At 63.9% G+C, this 22,259-nt stretch overlaps 1 protein-coding gene across 2 annotated transcripts in view; it reads right to left on the minus strand.

Moving 5' to 3' along the window:
• The window catches only part of GNG7 (G protein subunit gamma 7), a 69,989-nt gene extending 49,995 nt beyond the window's left edge, over positions 1-19,994 (minus strand). The window contains exon 1 of one of the 2 annotated variants that reach the window (XM_081286296.1): positions 19,880-19,994. The gene's annotated coding sequence lies outside the window, so the exon portion shown is untranslated. Of the gene's footprint in view, positions 1-1,727; positions 1,826-19,879 lie in introns of those variants that run through there. The other variant, XM_081286297.1, reaches the window with a different exon arrangement.
• Between the last annotated feature and the right edge of the window lie 2,265 nt (positions 19,995-22,259).

Raw genomic sequence — 22,259 nt, forward strand, 5'->3', positions numbered from 1 at the left:
GGGTGTCGTTGACAAAGTCTCCACGTCTGAGAAGAGGACTCTGGGCCAGGGTGGACCACTGCACGGCCTTCCTTGTTTCCAAATGTGCTGTCCACCACAGGAGCCTCGTGGTCCCCAGGTGACCGGCTCATCAGGCTGCCCTGCCCTTCCCCAAGTCACCAAGAAAGTCCAGAGTCCAGGGAAGCAAGCCTTGGTCCCCAGGAGCAGGTGGGGACCAGCAGGTCTCTGAGCAGCCTGAGGCGGGGCTATGAGGCTGGCCGGGCCTCTGGGGACCTGGCCCTGGGGCCTCCACCCCCGGTGACAGGAGGGACTCCTGGGCCTGAGCCGTGGGGCCAACAGTGTGGCTTCCGCTCAGCCTCTGGGCGCCTCTGGATCTGGGAATCTCAGCACGCGCCAGGCAGAGGGCCGCGTGTCCCCCAGTGACCCCAGGCGCTGGGTCTCTGTGAGCTCCCAGTGACTTTCCACAGGTGTGTTGTGGGGACCAAGTGGGAGGAGACTCTGGAGGCCCTGCCTGGTCCCCAAGTGCCCCCACATGCAGTTCCCACCTCTGACTGCTCTGGGTCCTGTCACTGTAAGAACCGCAGCTGGGAGAACAGCCCGTGCTGAGACCTGGGGACCCCAGCAGGCGCCAGGCCGGGGGTGGCCTAGGAACCCCAGTATACAGCTGGGGCCCACTTAGTGCTAGCTCCACGGGATCTGACACGTGAGAAAGGCTACCCGTTCCTGGGTACTTTCCCAGAACCCAGAGCCCTGGTCTTTCAGGCCAGAGGGGGCAGACTGTCGGGTCACAAAAAGTCGGGAGACCCGGGGTGCACAGCCGAGGAGCCGCGGTCCAGGTGCCATGCTGGGTGGGGAAGGGATACGGGGAGAACGAGATCCGAGGACAGTGGAGTCCAGCAATGGGAACGTGTCCCCAGGGGGCTCTGGTTGTCACAGATCCTCTGAGGCTGGGTAAGGTGCCGGCGGGAAGGGACTGCTGAGTTCTGAGGGGGACGGAAGCCCCATATTCTGAAATTAAAAGTCACTCTTGTGTATTTGCTTATTTATTTACGACTGGTGCCAGGGAGGGGAGCCAGGGCTCCACCCCTGAGCAGACCCCGGCCCTTTTCATTTTTATTTGGAGACAGGGTCTCGCTATGTTGCAGAGGCTGGCCTTGAACTTCTGATCCTCCTGCCGCAGCCTCTGGAGCCTCTGGGATCACAGGTGGCCACCACGGCCAGGTAACAGCCGAGGATGTGGGCTCCTCTGCACCCAAGGCCAGGAGAGCGCAGCCCCCACGCTGCCTGCAGGTGGCGCCCGTGCCACAGGAACGCCGGGCGCCCTGGGAAGCTGGTGGCCGCGCCCTGCAGGACCCCGTCCACACCAGGGCGGGCGGAGGGGCTGCAGCCAGCAGGGTCAGTGGCGAAGGGGCCGGGACGCCAGGCCTCTGGCTCGCGGGCCCCACCCAGGCAGACTGGTGGACAGTGCGGGAGGGATCGTGCACCTCTCACCCACCAGGGACACTGTCCACGCACACCAGGACACAGGGTGATACAGGCGCCAGCCAGAGAGGGAGGGTCAGTCTGGACGCTGGAAGGGCAGTGCACTGCTGGGCGCAGTCAGACCTGCCTGGCCCAGAACATTCCGCCACCCCAAGAAGCCTGTCCCACCAGCGGCCCCTCCCAGCCCTGTCCCGCAGGTCCTCTCTGGACCCCCTGTGGCTGGTCTGTGTCTGGCTCTCACTGACCATGAGGTCCTCAGGTGTCCACACTCAGCTGTCACCTCACTCCTGCCTGGAGGACTCTCCCAGTGGACAGAACATGCTGTGTGTCCCCTGACAGGAACCTGGGTAGCCTCTGCCTCTGACCGCTGGGAGCGTCTGTCTCATGAACACGTAGAGGACGCTCCTCACCAGCCTGTCCCCCCCTCCTGCCCAGTGACCTGTCCCTGAGCCCTGGCAGCAGCTCAAGGCTGTCCTTGCCCTGAGCCACCAGGCAGCTGCTGCAGGCCCCGGGTCTGCACTCAGCCCCAGAGCAGACGGACAGGCGGAGGGAGGGACGGGCGGAGAGAGGGACGGGCGGAGGGAGGGACGGGCGGAGGGAGGGTGTCCCGTCGACCCTCACCCACCCCCAAGTCAGACAGAAACGCTGCGTCTGCGTCTCGTGTCTCCCACGAGGAGCCCCAGGCCCCGGAGGGGGGACCTCTAGAGTCAGGGCAGGATGGATGGCGGGGCCCTGCTGGACAGCGGGTGTGAACCGGGTTGGACCCAGAGCAGGGCCGGGTGCAACGGGGCAGGAAGGCCAGGCAGAACCAGCCCCGTGACCCGAGGGGACAATCTGTCACTCTGAGGAAACAGATGTCAGGGGACACCCCAGTGCTCCCCTGCCCCCCACTGTGTCCCGGGAAGTGCTGCTGACAATCCGTCTGGTCTGTGGGCTGCGTTTTCTTTCTTCCTTTTAGATTAGGACCTCACCAGAGGACGCGGTGCTGAGGACGTGAGGGGGAGGATGGCCAGGCAGGAGCACAGCGAGCGAGACCCGATACGCAGCCGGTGTGGGGGGGGGGGGGGGCCGGAGCCCACGGGCAGGCCCCTGCAAGACGGCGCCCGCCCTCCCTCCCAGGCGCTCCCCCCACACGCGGCAGAGGTCCCGGATCCCAGGCTCAGAGCAGGCGGTTCTCAGGCGGCACCCACCAGGCCCTCTGCCAGGGCATCTGGTGCCCCGTGCCCACGGGCATCCTGTTTTGAAGCCAAGCCCCCCACCAGAGGCAGGGACTGGCCAGCTTTGAGGCCTTCGGCTCACACACGGGGCCACATGCCAGGGCAATACCAAGGGGACCCTTGCCCACTGTGTGGCACAGGGACAGCCTGAAGAGCGAGGGACCCTGGAGGGCCAGCGATGCCCCAGGCCCTCTGCCTCGGTTGACCTTGGCAGCCCTCCTCAAGGGCAAAGTGGCAGCTCAGAGGACAGAGCTGGCACTGTGAGCCCCAGACCCTCCCCAGCAGGAAGGGACTGGCTCTGGCTGGGGACAGGGATGGAGCTGGTGGCCCCAGGGCAGACAGCAAGGAGAGGGACAGAGAGACGCTAAGACTGGGCACGGCCATCTCTGGCACACCCTCCTCCCCTCCTGGCAGAGCCGTCCTCTGTCCAGAGCAGCCTTTGAAAACAGCAGCAGCCCTTGAGCCAGGGACACGGGACAGTCCTGGTCCTGCAGGGGCTGAGCAGCGTCCCTGGGCTCCACCCCCTCCCAGTCATGACAGCCACCTATCCCCAGGCGTCACCAAGGTCCCCATGAAGGGCTGAGCCAGGGCAAGGGGACAGCAGGACCTGGCCACGGCAGCCCCAGCCCACCTGGGCTCTGGCTCCGAGAGATGCCCCAGACAAGTGCCCATGAGGCTGTCTCCAAGTCCCCGCCTGGGGACACCATGTGGAAGGCCCACTGTGCGCGCTGGCTGCTGGGGACCCGCAGGCACCCAGGTGGCCGCTCCCCGGCCACCTTCCTGAGCAGTGGAGCCAGCAGCTCTGGGGTCTGCAAGGTCCCGCCTCCCTCCGCCCCTGGATGACGAGCCACTGAGACCTGGCTCTGTCCATGGTGAGGAGCGCGAGAGCAGCTGGGCCAAGAGGAGGGACGGTCTCCCGGCCCAGCACAGAGGCTGGAAGGTTCTCTGTGACCACTGGGGCCCCGCAGGATGTCAAGCTGCGTCCCAAACTCCCCCCACTCTGCCAGGACACCCCAGTCGTGACAGCCACCAATGTCCCCAGACGTGGCCAAGGCCCCCTGAAGCAGAATCTGCTCAGGGCGAGACCCTGCTCTGAGGGTGCCCAAGGGCAGGGACAGGGGGACCCAGCACTGGCCACAGGCAAGCCCTGCCCACTGCGGCTCCTCGGGGCATCACGTGGGTGGCCGGGCAGCCTCGGTCCCACAGCCCCCACTGGCACCCAGCCCAAAGCAGAGGCACCTCGCCTCCCGGGGGCTGCCAGCCGCAGCCTTCGCCATCACCACAGCAACCATCTAAATATGTCACCCAGGAGCGCTGACTGAGGGGGAGCAGGGGGGGTGGGTGACAGGTGACACTCCCCCGGCTCAGGTGTAGGGGGGGGGCAAGGGGGTGGCACCAGAGCCCAGGGTGGTCACAGGCCCGACCTGGAGCCCCGTTAGGACCCGGGGTTAAAGGGCAGCAGGCCAGCGGCTTGGTCCACGTTCCTGGTGTTCTTGAGACCCCCTGACCCCACCTCCACCCAACACCAAGTGTCCCCTGGTCCACATGCCGCCCGCAGACGCCATTCTGGTGCCTGCTGTGGGCAGGAAGCTAAGGAGCTCTTCCTAAATAAGAACACAGGCCCCCTGGGCCCCGGGGACAAGGCTGACCTTCCCTGGGGGCAGAATCGTCCCCTGTGCTCTGCGGTCACCTCACGCCCACCCGTCAGAACCGTGATGCACAGAGGCAGACACCGAGGTCTGGGAAGAGGCCAACCTGGGACAAGAAAAGAAGGTGAGTACAAACCCATTTCTTTTCCATTTAGAACCACAGCGCTACGCTGAGGCGGGGAGGGGGTGGGGACAGTCCCGCCTCCCAGTGGCACCCGGCCTGCGGTGAGCCGGCCCCTCCCCAGCCTCCGCCCACCGGCTGCGGCCTCATGTCTGAGTCTCCAGGGACACGGTGCCAGTGCCGGCCTCCTGAGTCGCCAGGATGGAACAGGCGGGCGTCCAGCCGTGCCCGAGGCGGGGTGGAGGGGCTCTGTGCCACTTAGCGTCTGGGTCCCCCTCGAGGAGCTGGTCCTGGGCTCACAAAGGGCTCCATCAAGGGGCAGAGGATGAGTCTCAGGTTCCTGGCCTGTGGCAGCTGCCACCTGTGCCCTACTGTCCCTGAGGCAGCCGCAGACCCTGCACCAAGAAGGGGCACGGCTGGTGCCAACCACACTTCATTCACAAAGTCAGGTGGCCTGGATTTGGCCCACGGGGGGGGGGGGGGGCAGCGAGACCCAACAAGAGTCCACTCCGACCCGGCACCTCTGTGGGGCGCTGCCAGTCTTCCAGGTCACCTCCACATCAGCCAGGCTCGGAGGGGACGCCTGTCATCCTAGCTGCTCGGGAGGCTGAGGCAGGAGGATGGCAAGTTCAAGTCCAGCCTCAGCAACTTACTGAGACCCTGTCTTAAAAGAAAAAGAGCTGGGGTGTGGCTCGGTGCCCGGGGTTCAGTCTTCAGGGCAAAAACAGAAAAACAAAACAAATCTGCCCAGTCCAAACAGGGCCAGCCTGAGACGCTGGTGCAGCGGGGTGAGGACAGCATAGGCCACGTCAGGGGGCGCTGGGGCCGGGGCTTGGTGGTGAGGCACCCGCCTAAGCCTCCAAGGCCTGGTTCAAGCCCGGCACCATGACAGAAAGAGCCACGTGGGCCCCGAGGGGGCCTGGGGCAGAGATGGACGTGGGGGGTGAGCTAGGAGGGTCCAGGCAGCACAGGGGCTGGGGCAGGTCACGTGTGCACCTGGTCTGCTGACCGACAGATGACCACATCACCAGGACGTGCACCCGGGGACACAGGTGGGGCATTGGGGACGTCTCTGGACTGAGTTCCCAAGTTCTCTGTGAATCTGAACTGAAAGGAAGAACGTATTTCAGACAGTGAGGGAGGTGACAGCAGCCAGCCACTTGCTCTGAACATGTGACGGAGGAGCAGTGAGACCCTGTGACAGCCTCCTAACGGGTGATTACATAAACGCAGAGAAGGGCTCTTTCTAAAAGCAGGATATGTAGATCAGCCAGCGTCAGGGAGGGGAGGCAGGCAGCCCGCGCCCTCCGTGTCCCCTCCGCCCCCAGCCCACTGCTGCTCAGGAAGCTGCACACAGGGCCGCAGGGCGCAGCCAGGCCTGGGCTGGAGGAGGCCTTTCATGGAGGGAAGGAAAGTTCTAGAAGAGGGAGGAGGCGGGACTCACAGGACATGGCCTCCGGTCTTCCAGGGCAGCTCCTTAGACTTCGCTGGGGTACGCCACAGGGTGGCCCTGCAGGGTGCTGAGCAGCAGCCCTGGCCCCTCCCACCCCAGGCCAGGATGCCATCGTGGGGCTACACATGTCCCCAGAGATGGCCCGGGGTCTCGGGGGCAGTCACCTCCAGGGAGGCCCCTCCACAGGACCCAGGCTCAGCACCTGCTACCCACAGGGTGCTTCACCTCACCCTCCAGCCGGAGGCCAAAGCCCCACCCACGGCCGGAGCCCGGGGACAGCCCCAAGGGGAAGGAAGGCCATCATCCGGAGTGCCAAAGGCCACTTTAAGGACGGTATCCCTGGACGGGAGAGGCTGATGTGACAGAGAGGGGGGACCTCTGGCCCGCCACTGGTTTTAGTCGATAAAGTTTTATTGAGACACGGATGCCCCTTCCTCCCCACATGCCCTCGCGGTCTCCGGGGGACACAGAGCTGAGTGGCCGCCACAGAGGCTCCCTGGCGGCGAAGCCCACAGCAGCCACTGCCTGGAGCTTGACCAACCCCCGGACCCCCGGACCCTCGGAAGAAGGCCTGCGCCACAGCAAGCCCCGCGCTCTTCCCCACCACGAGCAGCGTTCTGCCAAGGTGACCCCCGGGGCCTGCCTTCCCCTGCTGGGCTGGCGCCTGGCCACGCCCACTGCCCGCCCCAAACATGTGTGCCTGGTGTGCCCACCACCCGGGAGTGGCCCCGGCAGCAGCTCGCTGGCTGTCCCTGGCTGTCACGTGGGGTGGAGCCGAGGCTCTGCTGTGGCTGGGGCTGTGGGGACGGTCACCTGACAGCAAGGTCAGCCCCAGCCGCAGCGCCCACAGCAGACTTGCTGAGCTAGGGCCGCCCGTGCGCACGCTCTGTCCTGGGGCCTGAGCGGCCCTGGCTCCACTCTGTCCTGGTCACACCGCGCTCTCAGGTCTCAAGGTCACTTTCACCCGCAGTCTGCCCTCCACGCTGCGCTGATGGCTCTCTGTGGTGGACGTGCTGGCCAGCGACACCCCACCCCACACGAGGGCTTCCACCCGGGTTCCGACCCTCGCGGGCAGGCCTGAGCTGGGCCTGCTGAGGGCCACCCCGGGTCTGACACCACTGGCTGGTGGCCCTTCAGGTCACCCGAGGTACCCAAGCTCTGGGTGCCCCATGAGACCTCAAGGTGACTTTCGCTCCCACATTCCCACATGCCCCCCTGATTTACTGCCACCTCTCTGGGACAGGGGACAGGAATGTACCACCAGGGACATTCGTCCTCCAGAGCAGAGGGACAGGTGGCCCATCCACGGGTCCCCAGCTTGAAGTCAGCCCCAACACAGCAGGTGCCTGGACTGTGGAGCCCTGGAGAGGGGACGCCCCGCTCACTGGCCCCGGGATGGGACTCAGCCCAAGGCCATCAGCCCTGCCAAGTGCCGGGGGCCGCTGTGCCAAACCTCCTGACCTCTAAGCACTGGCAACAATTCAAATATAAAACCAGTAAGTGCCACCTTGGGTGGGTGACAGGTCCTTGCCCCCAGGGGTCGGTCGTGTGGACGGTCCTTGTCCTGATGTGTTCCTCCCCAGGACCTGGAACCCCAGGCCCCTCCAGAGAAAACACCAGAGACATTCAAATTGGGGACATTTTAAAACCCCTGACAGATCCTTCTCGAAATTTCCAGGTCATCAAGAAAAAAGGGCCTCGGCACAGCCAGGTCAGCCCTGGACCCCTGCCATCCAGCTGCTCGGGAGGCTGAGACAGGAGGACGGCAAGTCTGAGGCCAGCCTCAGCAACTTAGCCAGATCCTGGGGTGTGGCTCGGGGGTGGGTGCTTGCCCAGCATTTGCCAGGGGCTGGTTCCCTCCCCAGCGGGGGAAGGGAGCCAGGGAGGGGGACGAGCAACAGTCCTGCAGGGCCCCAGGAGCGGGCCAGGAGGAGAAGCCCAGGAGCCCGGGCGGAGCCTGAGCCGTGGCTGGCACGGGCGAGCGACTTGGGACGGCGCCAGTCCTCACTCTTCTGCTGGGTGACGGGCCCAAACCCTGGGCCTCCGTGCGCTCCTGCTGGCCGTGCGAGATGACCTCCCCTGCACCGGGCACAGGTGGTGAGGGTCAGTCTTTCGCCCACGTCTGCCCGTTCCACAGGTGCAGTGGGACCTTCTGGAACCTGTGAAGGGGCCTTTCAGCTGGAGTCACTCCGGGTCTGCAGCAGAACGCGGAGACCTCAGGGCCCCAGGCCCAGCTCCCTCCCGTCTGCAGCTCAGAACCAGACCCGGCGCCACTGCGACCTCACGTGGCCGTGTCCTCCCCAGTGACCACCTGCAGGCCAGGCGCCCGACACAGGCCCCACAGTGACAACCTGAAGGCCTGGTGCCCAGGATGCCCCCCAGAGCCAGCAGCCTCTTCACCACACGGGGCTGGCCAGGGGATCGAGAGGCCCCGCTGGGGACAGGCCTGAGGACAGCGACGACCCACCCTGGCTCCAGCCACAGAAATGCCGGGAAGCACTTCCCAGGATGCCACAGGACCCGGGGGACCTGCCCGCCGTGCTCCTCACCGATCCTCAGGGGAGGGTCTGCTGTGGGACCCCGGGGCCTCGACGGGGACTTGTGGGTGTCACGCCTGGGGAGCTCCTGGCCTGGAGTGGGTGGGGCCGGGGCCGCTGCTCAGCACCTCCAGACCCAGGACCCCGCTGCAGAGAAGGCCTGGCCCCACGTCCACGGCCCCCAGGGACGGAGACCCTGGGTTAATGATTTAGGAGAAACAAATCTGCGTTGGAGCCTCAAACCTGACCTTGTTTGGGGAATGTCGGTCATCACAGAGGTGGGCCTGAAGAGGGGACGTCAGACACAGGTGCACAGGGAGATGGCCACGTGACAACAGAGGCAAGCTGGGGACTGGCCAGAAGCCAGAGGACACCAAGGGTGCCCGCCACCAACAGAAGCCAGAAGGGGAAGGAGCCTGCCCAGGAGCCCAGGGAGCATGGCCCTGCCACACCTGGATCTCAGACTCCTGGCCTCCGGAACAGCTTCTTGGGGTCAGTTTGGTTTCTTTGTGGTGCTGGGGTGGACAGGGGCCTGGGCATGCGAGGCACGGCCACCCCGGGCCTCAGAACCCTGAGAACAGACTGCTGTTGTTCTGGGGCCCAGCTGGAGGTCATCAGCCACGGAGACCCTGGAAGTGGACGCACCCTCCAAATGTCCACTCCCTGCCCCACACAGACCCTGCCAGGCAGGCCACACAGCCCCAAGGGCAGTTGGATGCCTGTGTCCATCTGGAAGGTCCTGGGAACCCCCAGAGGCCCCCAGGGGCCGCGGTCCCTGCAGAGCAGGGTCAGGGCTTGGTGGCCCCCCGAGGCCTCGGAGGGAGCAGGGTCCGCGTCTCATAGGCAGGGGGAGGACCACAGGGACAGGAGCCTGTGCCTCGGCCCCACGAGGCCTGGAGCGAAGCCACCGTCTGTCACACACACAATCGGTGTCAGCACCGCAGAGGAAACGGCTGCTTAATTAGACTCCAATGGCCGGCGGCTCCCGGGAGGAGCTGTCCCGACCAAGCCACAGCGCCAGAGGTGCCACACGGCTCTCAGCCAGGCAGGCCACGCCTGGGGACATGTGTGGTGTCACTCTGGAGCTCCTGCCTCAAGTGGGTGGAGACCAGGGTCGCTGCTCAGTACCTGCAGCGCCCGGGATGCCACCAGAGAGACATGGCCCCCAAGTGTTCAGAGTCATGGTCTAGAGAGCCCAGCCAGCCACACACTGTCATCGTCCCACAGAGGTGTCCCCGTGTGTGTGTCCCTGTGGCTCACAGGATAAAGGTCTGGGCCACGTCTGGGTGACAGTGGAGAAGAAATAACGCAATGCCAGCGTGGACTCAGCTACCGCCAGGAATCCACTCCAGCCCCGCGGCCGCCGCGCACCAGGGCCCCCATGTGCCAGGAAGCCCCAGGAGCTCCAGAAGGTTCTGGAAGTCTCGCCACTCAGCTTCTGCTGGCCGTGCCTCTCTCACCCCAGGTCCTGCCCCTCAGAACAAGGACCGTCCCCCCGCGTCGGCTCCCCGGTCTCTCAGGGCCAGTTCCCTCCACGGAGCCCCAAGTGCCCCGGGGCCGCAAGACCCGGGCCAGTGATGCCACCTGCCCCGTTGCCCTCCACACAGAGGAGCCCACCGCCTGGTGCAGACCCGGGGACATCGGAACAGGGTGCGGCAGTGTCCACCGCTCGCCTGGGCGTGACCTGCAGAGGACTCTGCCACGGGTCTCAAGAGTGACGGCAGCATAACGTGAGATACACTGTCACCTTTTAAGGTGGGCCTCCTGCTGGCACCCAGCACTCACAGAGGTGTGCGGCCTTCAGCTCCAATTCCAGAACATTCCACCACCCAGAAGGAAGCCCGACCCACGAGCAGCCCCCACAGATCCACCTCCCTCTCTGGACTCCCCTGTCCTGGGCCCTGCCGTCACTGGGTCACACGCCGTGGCCTGTACGTCTGGCTCTCACTGAGCGCGAGGTCCCTCCATGCTGCGGCTGTCACCTTGCTCCTGTTTGTGGCCGAGGACACTCCGGTGTGCGTGGCCAGGCTGTGTGCCCCTTACCCTGTTGGTGGACGTGGCTGTCCCTCTTTGCCATCTGTGTCTGCTGCTGGGCACGCACCGGCACAGGCCTGAGGCCATGTCCCTCTCCTAGCTGCACCCCAGGAGGGGCACTGCTGGACGTCAGGGCAGAGCCTGCCACCCGTCTGCTGGGTGGCCACACTGCTGCAGGCTCCGGCCATCACACTAGTGAGGCCGCCCCTGCGAGTTTCGACAGACCCTCCTGGTGACAGGGACCTGCAGCGCGTCTTCGCGGAGAGCAGCTGTCAGCAGGAGGAGGCCTCCCGTCTCCCGCTCCACAGCCAGAGGCGGCCACCGTGCCATGGGCAGTCACTGGCCAGCCGGGGCTGCCCCTCCACGATGGGAAAGGGCTCTGCAAAGCAGGGCGGGAGCAGCCAGCGGCCAGTACTGTCGTGTGGCCAGGGAGCGGACAGTCTCCCGGCCATGGGCCTCCCCATGAAGTGAGGCCTCCAGGGCCAAGGCCCAGTTCCCTCGCCCCAAAGGACCCTCGGGGCACCTGGGGGACGGGTGAGGGGAGACGGAGAGCGCGGCGCGGCCCCAGTCCAGGTGGGCTACGGAACCAGCGCACACCGGCTGGGGCTACGGAACCAGCGCACACCGGCTGCCGCCTGCTGGGAGACTGCACCCGGGGCCAACAGTAACGTCCACCTCTAGACACAGCGCGGCCAGGTGAGGCCGGACGGGCCCGGGCTAGCACGCAGGGGCCCTGGGGCCACAAAGCAGCCAAGGAAACAGGGAGGAGGGGCAGACGTGCCCGGGCGGCCACTGCATGAGGCGCTGGGTGCTGGCCTGGGCCTGCGGCGGGCGGGAGGGCACGGCCGACCTCAAGCTTCCGGCCCTCCACAGTGTCCTCCTGCGACAGACGGAAGGGCGCACACCCAGGTGGCCACTGCCCACGGAGCAGTGCTGTCAGGCCATGATGGGTCACAGCAGATGGACCTCGAGGGCCCTGCTCATCAGAGAGCAGATGCGGCGCGTGGCCTGTGGCCCTGCTGAGGGGAGCTGCAGGGACGGTGGGACCTGGGCGCTCTCTCTGCTCCAGATCAAGAAGTGACTGTCTACTCCATGACGTGTGGCCACCCTGAGCCTCATCAGAGGCCCAGCGGAGGGACGCACATCCTCGGGGACCCCGACGGCCCTGGGACTGGGGCAGCCTGTGCTCTTCAGCCTCGTCGGGCACCTCACGCGGCAGGACCATGAGCACACGGGTCTGTGGGGTGTGCCCGGGTGACGCTCTCCCTAGGGGACACTGGGCCATGTTGGGGACAGGTGTGGTGCCACCTAGGGAGGCCCGGCCTGGAGCAGGTAGAGGCGGGGACACTGTGGGGCACCCCGAGTGCCCAGGACGCCACTGGAGAACAACCCGGCCCGGTCACAGAGCTGAGCTCAGGAGGCCACGACTCAGACCCTGTCGCCGTGGTAACAGCCGCCACATGTCCTTCCTTCCTCGCGGGGCCTTCACCAGGTCAGGGCGTCTGGGGCCGCGTGGGGGCCTCCCAGGGGCCCGTGAACTTGCACACCCCACGCCCCCTGCAGCCGCAGCCAGGAGCCGCCAGGCAGGGTCCCCGTCCAGGTGCGAGGGTGCCCATGTGATCTTCCTGTTGTGAGGGCAGGCGGGGTGGTCAGCTGCAGGAGCCCCGTCCAGGGGCCAGACCTCCCTAGGCGCAGGGGCCACTTTCCGGGCACCTGCTGCCGCCACCCCATTTAGAAAGGGTCTCTGAAGGAGTGGCAGGACGGGGCAGCCCCAGTCCAGTGACCGGGTCCTCCTAGGAAGGCACTCACGGGAGGCAGCGTGATGGCGGAGGCCGGACGCCTGGAGCCCCGGACGGGGAGAGGCTGGAGGCCTCCCTGAGCCTCTGGAGGGCAGGGCCGCACACCTGGACCTCTGGCTTCGGGCCCCCAGGACCAGGGAGAATCCATCCCTGGGTAGGCAGCCCAGGACACCCTAGGTGAGACCAGGCGGGTGACAGTGGGCCTGTCGTCACCACACACGACTCAACTGGTCAGGGTCACTCCAACTGGGGACTAAATAAGGACCCAGACACGGACAGTACCTTTCCTCTGGGTTCAGTGACCGCCCCTCAGCGGCAGCTCCCACAGGGTGGGCAGGCGAGAGCCAGAGCCGCGCTGAAGCCTTTGACGGGGAGAAGCCCCTCAGTGAGCCAGGGGTCGGGCTGCAGGGGGCTGAGGTGGGGTCTAGCTGTCAGCGGGCCCCTGACCTCTGGGAAGGCCACGCCACCTCAGGGCTGTGTGGGGACGGCAGAGCGAGCGGGAAGGCTCATGGGTGGCCCGGCCAACGGGCAGCGTGGGTCCAGTCCCACGTGAGCGTGGGCTCAGTGCCCACAGCCCCCCCGGGCCCAGCCTGGCTCGCACCTCCCCACCCTCTCACAGGGGTTCGGGGCTAAGGGCACGCGGTTCCCCGTGGCAGCTCCCAGCCGTCTCCGTCCGAGCCGCAGCCTCCTTGTCCCGAGAGCTGTAGGGACCTGCGTCATGGTTGCAGGCGGCTCCTCTGCTCTTCCCTCCTCAAATCAGGGGCCTTCACCAGGCAAGGCCTGGGGACAGCCCTGGACGAGGGGTGCCCAGTGTTGGGGAGCAGAGCTGGGAGGTTCATTCCCTGCCTCCTGGGCCCCGCCCAGCAGCACGAGGACACGGGACCCTGGCACACACGCGTGATTCTCAAGGTCCACGCCCGCCCACGACTACCCCAGAGGTCACCTCCGGGCGTCACCTGGCTCCAGAGAAGCCTGTGTAGCTCTGAGGAGCCACAGCTCCTGGGCCCCTCCAACGGCACCCACCCAGGTCCCCGCGGCCGTGCGGAGCCGTGTCCCTACCCCGTCCCGGCCTGGAGCCCCAGTCAAACAGCCATGCACGTCCCTGGACCCGGCTCAGGGTCCCTGGGCAGAGCCCCCAGAATCAGGGCCCCGGTCTGGGACAGCCTGGACACATGTGTCACCAGGCTGAAGAATGAATGGCTGTGTCCTTCCCTCCTATTCTATTGATTGATTTTTGGTGGCACTGGGGGTTGAACCGGGTGCTCTGCCACCGAGCTGACCCCCAGTCCTCTTTATTTTATTGACACGGGGTCTTGCTGATCGCCCAGGCTGGCCTTGGACTTGCCGTCCTCCTGCCTCAGCCTCTGGGGCAGCTGGGATGACGGGCGCCGCCACCACGAAGCCCGCGCGACCCATTCCCAAGGCACTGAGCAGCGGCTGCCTCTCCTCAGCCGTGGAGTCCCCGCCCTCACTCTAACCCATCACCCCGCCACCAGACACTTCGCTCTGTGGCCAATCTGTCACCTGGCTGCGTCTGCTCGGGGACCAGAGTCTCCATGCCCAGGGGAGGAATCCCCTCCGCCTCTCCTCGGTCGGGTACGACGGGGACCACACCGTGTAGCCACGCAGTGGAAGTGGCTGCTGGAGTGGCCGACACCAGGTCTGCAGGACCTGCCTGGGGGGGAGGCCCAAGTGCCGACCTGGGGGAGCGCTCCAGTGGCACACCCCGAGACTCCTCTTTGAAAAGAAAAATAAATAACTTTTAGTTTAAAATCATCTGTTCGGTCACAGCCTGATCTGGTGCAGTGGTCTCAGCTGGGGACAATTACGGTGGGGACATTTGTCCCTCGACTGGGGCTGTGCTGGCCTGGAGGGGTGGAGGCCAGGGACACACTCAGCACCCGCAGCCCAGGGTGCCCTCAAAGGAAAGCCCCTCTCTGGGTGTCAGAGCCCCGTAGGACGAGAGAACCTGCAGGGCACACGTGAAGATGGGAACTGTCCCCACGGGTCACTGTCCCCACGGGTCCCTGGCAGGCTGAGTTCTGTTCCAAGCTCCCTCCCGGCCTCCTCTCCAGACCTCCCTCAGCCTCTTCTCTGGACCATCCTTGGCTGGTTCTTACCCCCATCCCTCCGCCCCGAGAGCCGTCCTGCGTGTCGGCTATCACCTCCTGTGACACGCAGGCCTGACACCCTGACCCGAGAGGCGCAGGCGGCCACCGCCCCGGCTCCATGTCCACACTCCCAGGCCCACTCACAGCGTCCATCCACGCGGTGCCAGGACCTGGGACAAGTTCTGAGGCTTAAAACAGGCCCAGAGCGCCTCTGTGGGTCGGAGGAAGGGAGGCAGGCCGCTGTCGACAAAGGACAGGCCGCCGGGCAGCCGGGCAGCCGGGCATGTGCTAGGCTGGGCAGTCAGAGGCTCCCAGCCGAGGCCCGGTGGGGCCGGCCCAGGCTATGCCTCGAAGGCCATGTGAGGCCTTGATGCTGGACACAGGTGACAAGCTGGGGAGGGGGTGTTGGCCGGCTGATTCTGGCCAGAAGGGGCCTCTGCGAAGCCAAAGGGCCTGGGGCCTGTGGGGGACGGTGTGAGCTCGTGGGCAGTAAGAACAGCAGACAGAGCGCAGTAAGGACCCTGAAGTGGACGCCCCTCAGTGCACTCAGTGGCCCCTGTGCTGAGCCAGAGCCACATAAAGGGCAGCAGGACTCCCCGCTCCCAGAAGGGGGAGAAGAAGGCCCTCGGGGGACAAAGGGACACAGCACGGCCACTCACACCTGGAGCGCCCTCAGCCGCGGCAGGAGCAAGGTGACACACTGCGGCGTGGACGGACCTGAGGACCTCATGCTCCGTGACAGCCAGACACACAGGCCACACAGGGGACGTCCAGGACAGAGAGTCCAGAGACGGACGTGGACCCACGGGAGCAGGGCGGAGGGACGGGGGCTGCTCGTGGGGACAGGGCTTCTAATTGGGGTGGTTTCCAGGAACAGCTGCCAACTCAGTCACCTGCCACACCTGGGGACTCTGCTCACAACGGCTGGGTTTTAGGATACGGAAGTCGCACCTCCCTGGACAGCACCAAAGCCAGGGCCACCCTCTGTGGCCTCTCAAGAAGATGGGCCACCGTCCAGCAGAGCTGCCCGCAGCGGCAGGACCAGAGCACGAGGCCTCATCCAGGAGCCCAGGGAGAATGTGGCTGGTCCCCCCGAGGGCAGGGCCAGCAGCCAGCTCCCCTTCCAGCCACAGATGCGACTCCTCTCCAGCCCTTGAGGGACAAGGCCAAGTCCCAGGGTGGCCGAGCCAGCAGCAGTGTCATGAAACGCCCCCCAGAAGGCGGACTGCAGAAGTGGCCGCTCGGGGACAGCAGCCCAGGAAAAGACTTCCCCAGAACAAGAGCCCAGCTGGGCGCTGCCCAGGCTGCTCCAGCGACCTCCCTGCCCCAGCCCCACACAGCTGCATGGTGGTCCTACTAGAAGGCCCCAAAGTCACAGAGGCCGGGAACAGCTGCCCTTTAGAAGTCAGAGACTCAGGGTGGGTGCAGCCCCGTGGGGGAGCCCAGCACGCACCAAGCCCTGGGGGGCAGCCCAGCACCCCCAAAAAAAGAAAGCCACAAAGGCTCTTCAAACCACAAACACTACGCCACGTCCCCTCCTAGTAAAAGCCACGTGCAAATGAGGAAATCTGTGAGAACACCCTTCCTGCTACCACACAGTGCACCAGAGGCTCCTCCTTCAGCAACCGCCAAGCGGGGCTGTCCCCGTGCACGGCTGTCCCCGTGTGGGGCTGTCCCTCTGCTGTGACAACCCATCATTATGGGGGCTATTCGCGTTTAGCTGACTTTCCCTTGGGACGACCTGCTTGATCGAGAACGAACCAAGTACAGAAAATAATGGCATCACTCAACCGATAGTTTTCTAAATAAAGCTCCTCCACAGACCAGAACCACCTGGAGTGTTGGGCCTCCGTAGAATGAGCCTCCAGCCAAGGGGAGGCCAAGGGGAGGACAAGAAGAGACCAAGGGGAGGCCAAGGGGAGGCCAAGGGGGGGCCAAGGGGAGGCCAAGGGGAGGCCAAGGGGAGGCCAAGGGGGGGTCAAGGGGAGACCAAGGGGAGGCCAAGGGGAGACCAAGGGGAGGCCAAGGGGAGACCAAGGGGAGGCCAAGGGGAGGTCAAGGGGAGGCCAAGGGGAGGTCAAGGGGAGGCCAAGGGGGGGGGGTCAAGGGGGGCCAAGGGGAGACCAAGGAGAGACCAAGGGGAGGCCAAGGGGAGGCCAAGGGGGGACCAAGAAGAGGACAAGGGGAGGCCAAGGGGAGGCCAAGAAGAGACCAAGGGGAGGCCAAGGGGAGGCCCAAGAAGAGGCCAAGGGGAGGCCAAGAAGAGACCAAGGGGAGGCCAAGGGGAGGCCAAGGGGAGACCAAGGGGAGGCCAAGGGGAGGCCAAGGGGGGCCAAGGGGAGACCAAGGGGAGGCCAAGGGGAGACCAAGGGGAGGCCAAGGGGAGGTCAAGGGGGATCAAAGGGGAGGCTAAGGGGGGGCCAAGAAGAGGCCAAGAGGAGGCCAAGGGGGGACCAAGAAGAGGCCAAGGGGAGGCCAAGGGGGGCCAAGGGGAGACCAAGGGGAGGCCAAGGGGAGACCAAGGGGAGGTCAAGGGGGAGCCAAGGGGAGGCCAAGGGGGGACCAAGAAGAGGCCAAGAAGAGGCCAAGGGGAGGCCAAGGGGAGACCAAGCGGAGGCCAAGGGGGGACCAAGGGGAAGTCAAGGGGAGGTCAAGGGGAGACCAAGGGGGGCCAAGGGGAGACCAAGGGGAGGTCAAGGGGAGACCAAGGGGAGGCCAAGGGGAGGCCAAGGGGGGACCAAGAAGAGGCCAAGGGGAGACCAAGGGGAGGTCAAGGGGAGGTCAAGGGGAGACCAAGGGGAGGCCAAGGGGAGGCCAAGGGGGGACCAAGAAGAGGCCAAGGGGAGGTCAAGGGGAGTCCAAGGGGAGGCCAAGGGGAGGTCAAGGGGAGGCCAAGGGGAGGCCAAGGGGAGACCAAGGGGAGGTCAAGGGGAGGTCAAGGGGAGGCCAAGGGGAGACCAAGTGGAGGCCAAGGGGAGACCAAGAGGAGGCCAAGGGGAGGCCAAGGGGACCAGCTGTAAATGTGGACGTCCTTCAGCGCTTGTGGCTGGTCAGTTAGTCCATCAGTAAGGGTCCAAAGGCCACACAGAGCCACCTAGGAGGAGGTCCAAGCTCCTCCAAGCACTCTGGTGTCTCCTCCTCTGAAGTGACAGCACCCAGAACCAGGGGACGTTCCCCGGCACAGAGGGAGCGAGGGGTCTCCACGTGGGAGTAAAGCTAGTTCTGTCCTGAGAACGGCTCTCGGGCCGCGGTGACTCTGCCCAAGGGCCGGGAGGCCATGTCTGGGGACAGTGTGGTGTCACACTGAGAGCTCCTGCCCTGGAGTGGGAGGAGGCAGGACAGCTGCTCTGCCCCCCTGCAGGGCCCAGGCCCACCCACTCCCCAGAAGGAAAGACCCCCGTGTCCAGGACGCTGAGGCTGCGAAGCCCGCAGGTGTCATGTGAGCGCAAGTCCAGGCGTGTTTCAGGGGCTCAGTGGCCTTTGGGAGCCTCCATCAGGACGACCCAGGCCTTCTGCGGCCGGCGCTTGCTCCTGGTCACGCGTGCCCTGGGAGGACTCGACAGCTGACCTCCCACTGGGCTCTTTCCTCCTTTTGGTAATTGGCTGTCTGTCTTGTTCCTCTGGACGCTTTCTGAGGTCCTGGGGTGACTCTCACGTGCACCCCCCATGAGGGTGACTGGAGTCAAACTGCCATTCTTTCTTTTCCCTCCTCTGTGACAACCCCATCATTCTCCCACCCACCTCCCCCTCCAGGGGAAACTTAATTTAGAACATTCTGCTCTGCGCAGCGCTCCGCACACCCTCACTGTGCCACCAGCAGGGATTCCCTCCTGCATTCCCTGGCTGGGTCCCTGCAGCAACCCTGCACGTTACCTGCTGCCGCCTTCATCATGCCCACTAGGTGAGGTGGCACCACGAGGGAACACAGGCCCTTCCCCAGAGCCCCTGACACCGTCACCGCAGGACCACAGCAGCACACGCACACACACACAAGTTAGTGAACTTGCCATTTGCCTCGAGGACACCTAGCAACAGTCTACAGACTGAGCTGGGGACCTGCTGCTACAGTTCATCGCACCTGTCTTCAGCCGCCCACCTCAGCCCTGAGCAACCCCCGCTACCCGGGAAAAACAAAGTGCCACCCACGTCCCTCAATGTCATCGTCCCCAAAACTCCCACTGCAGTTCCTGAAAAATTCAATCACCCGCATGAGCTCCATGCACCCTAAGACTTGTCCCTTGGCACCCTCCACCCTAGAAACAGACGGAGCAGTGGACCAGCACACCGTTCCCAAGGGGCTTCACCCCTCGTGATCTCTCACCAAATAATCAGCTCCTCTGACCCAACAGGAGGCAATTCCTCTCCAAATCCTTGCAGTGGATTCAAACCGAGACCATCCCAGCTCCTGCTAACTGGTCAACCTCAGGCCAGACACACCCCCAGGCCTCCCAGCCCAGGGCCCTTCCTCTTCCTCCACCTCCCTTTTCATCACCCACCCTGACTCCTCCTCCCGGACCCCACCCCCACATAAGCTCTCCACTTACCCTGAGGTTCCCTGGACCCCCGTGGCACAGCCGATCCCCTTCCATCCCTCAGCCTCTTCCTGTCCTGACTTTGTCCTTGTCCCCTTCAGTTAGCCCTAAACACAATCCTCAATCATCCCTCTCTGCCAACTTGCTCCCCTCCCACCTTCCCCAACCCGTCTGCAGCCCCCTCCTCAGCTAACCCAGCTTCCTCTGAGCCCCCCTTCAAACTTCATCCCAGTGCCCTCCCCAGCTGACCTGGCCCCCAACTCCATCCTTAGCCTTCTTCCAGCTACCCCAGACCTCTAAACCCACTCCCACCCAGCCCCCCTCCCGCTGACCTCAACCCCAACTCCATCACCTCCCCCTAAACCTGACCTCCAACTGCAGTGGTCTCTCTACCCGTATGTCTCAGTCCCTGAAACGGCTGACCCCTCCTCAGCTAACCCTACACCCCAATTCCAGAGCCAGCCCCTCTGCAGCTTACCTCTACCAACTCCAGCCACCTTTCAGCACCCTCCCCATCTAACCTTGACCTCCAACTCCAGCCCCCTCCCCACCTCAAATCACCCACGATTGCAGCCCTGACCCCCAATCCCAGCCTCCTCCCCCAGCTAACCTCGACCCCCAACCACAGTCCCAGCCCCCAACTCTGGCCCCCTCCCCAGCTAACCACGCACCCCGACTCCAGCCCCAGTCCCGAACTCCACCCTCCTCTCCAGCTAACCTCGACCCCCACCCAAAGTTCCGACTCCCAATTCCAGCCCCCTCCCCAGATGAGCTCGACCCTCAATGCAGCCCTTTTCCCCAGCCAACCCTGCGCTCGGCTCCAGCCCCCAGTTGCAGGCCCAATCCCCAGCCCCAGCCCCAGCCCCCCCTCAGCCGACCCGACCCCCAGCTCCGCCCGCGAGCAGCCCGGAGCCGTCCGCTAGCCGACGAGCAAACGCCCTTACCTGCGATCTGGCCCGCGGCCGTCTCAGCCCGCCGCGCAGCCGAACCCGCTGTGCGGGCCGGGGAGCGCTCGCTCCCTCCACGGGGCGGGCCCTGAGCGCGGGGGGCGGGGCCGGCGCCCCGGAGCGACCAATCGCAGACCGGGGCGGCGGAGGCAGGAGCCGGGGGCGGGGCATAGGGCAGGCAGCGGGGTAGGCTGCGCCCAGGAGAGCGGGGAGGGGCCCCGAACGCTGAGTGGCACCGCCGCTGGCCACCCTTGAACGGGAAAGGAGAGGGAGGGCGGGGCTATACTAATATGCAAATCAGCACGCTGTGGTGGACCGGGCTGCGGGCGAGGGGCAACTCTTCAGAGGAGACTGCGTGACATCAGGGAGGCGCGATGCTTTTCGCAAGTTCGAATCCTGGATGGGGACAGAATGTTCGCATCCGGAATCCTAACTCCGAGGCTCACTGGAGTGGCTCCGCTTTCTTGAGCACTGTCCAGGCTCCCTCTGCGTAAGGCTTGGAGATTGAATTATCCCCCTTTAATAGAAGTGACACTGAGTTTGGGTGAGGCGAAACCTGAGTCGTTCGCCCAAGCCTGTGTCACAACTTCCAGGGGTTCTGTTTCCTAACTCCTGGCTCCCCCCAGATCAAAGGACGCGATCCTGCCGGGAGCTGGACCCAGGATGCACATTTAACAAGCCCCCGATGGTGCTGGGAGGCGTGTGCAAGGGCTCTGAGAGCCTGGCATGGTCCTGGGAGGAAACCCCTTGTGGGGAGCACGGGCAGCACGTCTGTGGCCTCAGGAACTTCTTCCAGCGCTGACATGCTGTGGTCCCCAGCTGCTAGCCAACCCGCAGGACTCCTGTCATGCCCCAGGGGCCCCCTGTTCATAGCGGGCTCCAGCTGCTTCCTGCGATGCCCAGAGGAAACCCAGCACCGGGCAGGGCCTCTCTCCTCCCTGCTGTCCCCCTGGACACGCTGTCCCCTGCTCACACCCCCCCAAGCAGAATGACTGTCTAAACAGGAGTCACACTGGTGGCCCATCAGGAGACGTGTGACCTGGAAATCCTTCAAAGCTTTTAAATTGTCAACGTTTTCAAATCAGGATGTTCAAGGCTCAGTGCAGAGTGTGTGCTTAGCATGTGCAAGGCCCTGGGTTCAGTCCCCAGCACCAAAAGAAAGAGAATTCAGGATGTTTCACAGAAATAAATCCAGGTTTGCAGGCATTCTTTTATTTTTTTAAGATTTGTATATTTTTATTTCATACACTCATAATTTTAAAAAATTTCTTTTATAATCACTTAATTTTTAAGAAAGTATTTTTTCTTTGGGGGATGATGGAAATGTTCTAGAATCAGTGGTAATGCTTGTATAACCTTGGAAATGTTTTAAAAATCACTAAACTATATACTTCAAAATTTTGTAGTACTGGCATTTTATGGTAGGTGAATTACATCTTGATTTTTTTTAGGGGCTGGGGCTGGGGCTCAGTGTTAGAGCGCTCGCCTAGCACGTGTGAGGCGCTGGGTTTGATCCTCAGCACCTCATAAAAATACAGAAATAAAATAAAGATATTGTGCCCAACTACAATATATATATTTAGAAAGGACATTGAACATGGAAGAGGTACCGGAGTTTGAGAACCATTTCCCTACAAAATCACCCAGTAAAGGGTTGGAAAAAGAAATCTCAAAATCTAGTATTAAACTTTGGGACATGAAGGAAAGGGACGAGTTAGCCAGGGTAAGCTGGGCCACAGAAGGGGACATGGCTCATTAGGTCCAAGGGTAGGGAATTGAGTGTCCTGCGACCTAAGAACCTAACTGTTTCTCATCTCCCTTTCCACAAGCTGCGTCTTCTGGGGCTTCTCTCCATCCCTCTGGTGACTCTTACTTTTATCCTACAGGAGGGAGGCGATGATCAGGGTTTTCTTCCTTGGTGAAAGAACCCTCACACATCCGTGGTGTCAGCCCAACAGAGGCTGGGGTCCCCAGCATGGGGTATGTCTTCCCAGAGCCGGTCTGCCCTTAGGCAAAAAGGCCCATGTTGTAGCCTCTAGCAGCTCCAGAGGGTACTTGAGTCCCCTGAAACACCACATCCTGAGATGCATACTGAGGGTCCTCTGGGTTGACTGACCAGTAGCAATAATCAAAGCTGAATGCCACAACCTTCTCCCAGGAGTCTCCAAAGCTATTTGTCGATTGATCATCCACCTTTAAATTCCTGATCTTTTCCACTTAGTCATCAACTTCCACAATAATTCTTCCACCCTCTCTGGCCTCCCGATTGCTGACGGGCCGGACCCTTGCGGCCACCAGCAAATTCACCATCCCTCGGTTACAACACAAGCCCCAGAGGTCTGTCCAGTCTAGGCCTCCCTAGCCTAGCCTAGCCTAG

The sequence above is a fragment of the Spermophilus citellus genome (assembly GCF_964194105.1).
Source record: "Spermophilus citellus genome assembly, chromosome: 3".
NCBI classification, from domain to species: domain Eukaryota; kingdom Metazoa; phylum Chordata; class Mammalia; order Rodentia; family Sciuridae; genus Spermophilus; species Spermophilus citellus.